Consider the following 2,876-nt stretch of genomic DNA (forward strand, 5'->3'; position numbering starts at 1 on the left):
TGTGTGCTTTCTTCCCCTCTGAAGCTCTGAGCACATTCTCTGTGCACGGCCTTCCCAGAAACAGTGTTTGATTTGTCATGATGCTCTGGGAGGCGAGAATCTGAAAAGAGCCAGAATCTGCAAAGAGCCCTGCACATTTCCACTGGAGATGGCTTCCCTCTTACAGAGCTTTTGAGGGTCAAGTCGTAAGCACTCTGTGCCCCTGTCTGTGTTCTTAATGACAGAGATACACAGGACCTGGAGCAAAATAAGACACAGAGTCTTAGAGTCGCTGAGCTCTGTGGAGGGTCCCAGATGCTTCCAATGTCAGAGGAGGGAGGCGTTCTCATGCATCAAAGTTGATGCCCTGTTTGTTAGGTTTGGGAATATTGCCTCTGAGTCCCCATTTGATTTAATTAAACTACGTCTGCTGGTGAATTGGTTCCCAAAGGCTAAATGAGTGGATGGGCAGCACTGAAATCAACTGGATATTGTTTTTAAAAACACCCCATCCCCCCGTACCCCAAACCCACCCCACAATAACTGTGATGCACAACCAGTGAATGCTGACAAGCAGAATCTGGTGTTTATGTCCCAATGTTTCAATGGATTCAGGGGGTGCCAGTTCTTTCTCTGTAGGATCTGTACCCTAAATCCCCAAAGAAGCTGCTTAATGTGCTCCTCGAGGTACTGCTTGGGGGTGACCGAGATGAGAGGTCAGGTTCTCATCAGGATTCAGGATTCTGACTTTCTCACCTCACAAGCCCTGCTTCTCTGTTTCCCATGAAGGGCTTGATTTTCTCCTGAGCAGTGTTTTTCATACTGTAGGTCGCAATCTACTCGTGGTTTATAAAGTCCTTTAAAGAGGGTGCAACCAGCTTCTTAAAAAAAAGGACTAGAAAAAAACCAGAGTGCATCACATGTGTTAAGGTAAGTGTTGTTCCATGCTAATTGCTTTAGTGGGTGTGCTGTACATCCAGTTGCCATGTGTTTCTTTTTTCTGCTCTTTTACTTATTTTGGCTGCACTGGGTCTTCACTGCAGTGAGCAGGCTTTCTCTAGTTTTGATATGAGGGCTTCTCTTGCTGCAGGAGCATGGATTCTAGAATGCGAGGGCTCAGTAGTTGTTTCGTGGGCTTAGTTGCCCCGTAGCACGTGGGATCTTAGATCCCAAACCTTGGATCGAACCTGCATCTTCTACATTGGAAGCTGGTGGATTCTTAACCACTGGGCCACCAGGGAGGTCCCTACCATGGGTCATGGCAAAAAATATTTGTAAATCTCCCTTGTACAGCCATGACCCTAACTAACTTAGGGCAGCTCTGGTCTCCATGAGTAGAGGGCTCATGGAAGAAGTCACCAGGGAGGGCAGACTGTCAAATACAAGAACTTCTGGGAGGTTACCTGGAAACTAACAGAAAGCCAATTTGTGGACGACTGCATAGCTCGGTGGAGATAACTCCACCACGGGAAGTTTTATGGATGGCAGACGACTCAGCCCACCACACCCGTCACCTGGCGACAGTTGGGTTTACCTGGAGCCCAGCCTGGCCAAATTTCAGTTTCCATTTCCTTGAAATGGGGATATTCACCCTATTGATTATTATTGTTGTGGAAAAGACCAAATGAGGATGGGAAAAGACTCTTTCCAGTAAAGGATAAACCTCAAAGCTCAGAACCAGCTATGGCTTTTCACGATGGTCTGATGGGTGTGCTTTTGTTGGCATTAAGGTGGGGAAGAGGAAGGCTCTTAGGGCAAGTCTAGGCCCCGTGGGAGTCAGAGAGGGTGTAAACAGGAGCACAGACCGGGGAAACCTTACAACAAGGGGCCTGGCCTTCGGCCTGCTTCTTGGCAGGCAGCCATGGGGTCTGATCTCACACTGATCTAAGTCACCAAGAAGAGGGTGGCCAGACAGAGCCCAGATAATGAAGGGGCCAGCTAGCAGAGCGCCTACCGAGTGCAGCCCTCAAGTGGTGGAGAATGCCTTTTGCCAGCTCCGGAGGGGCTTAGGGTGGGGGTGGAGGTGGGCACAAGGAGGGTAGCCTGTCCCTGCGGCAGCTAAATTTCAGAACAGCCCTGACACCCTCTCCTCAGTGGGAAACAGAGGAAGGAGGGGAACTCGGAGGATGGGAGAAAAGAAAGCTTTCAAGAACATCACTAAAAGGTCTGGGGTGAAGGACTCTTGTGGACAAAAAGCCCCCACCCTCTATTCCGAAGGGCCACTTACAACAAAGCCCCTTAAGTGGTAACTAGAGGTCCTGGCTGTTTCCTTCATTTTTGTTTTTAAAACTCTCACACTTATTAGGGCTTTTCTGATGGCTCAGATGATAAAGAATCTGTCTGCAAAGTGGGAGACCCTGATTGATCCCTGTGTCAGGAAGATCCTCTGGAGAAGGGAGTAGCTTAACCACTCCAGTATTCTTGCCTGGAGAATTCCATGAACAGAGGAGCCTAGTGGGCTACGGTCCATGGTGTTACAAAGAGTGACTAAGTGACTAACACACCCAATTATTAAGGGATGAAATAAATGACTAAGAAAGCAAAAATGGAATGAAAAAAAAAAAAAAAAACCAGCAAAGGCCTGTTTCAGAGCCTCTTTTATCCTGCAGGTGATCTGGGCATCTGTGACCTCTTTAGGCAAAATTAGAAGTCCCAACCAGGGGGCAGGTCCAAAGATCCCCTCTGCAAATTATCAAATGTGTGGAAAACCCAAAGTCCTTAAGAACTGCCCAGGCCTTCCTTTCAGGTGTAGACCTTGAGGGTGGGTAAATCTAGCCCTGGTTCCAGGGCCACAGATTCCCTGACTTTCCCCCGTTACATAATTAAGTCCCCCCACCCTACCCATCCCCCTGCGGAGCTATCTTGACACCTTTTCTCACTGAAAGCCGCACGGGACA

The sequence above is a fragment of the Bubalus bubalis genome, chromosome 13, assembly GCF_019923935.1.
Source record: "Bubalus bubalis isolate 160015118507 breed Murrah chromosome 13, NDDB_SH_1, whole genome shotgun sequence".
Classification (NCBI taxonomy): Eukaryota; Metazoa; Chordata; class Mammalia; order Artiodactyla; family Bovidae; genus Bubalus; species Bubalus bubalis.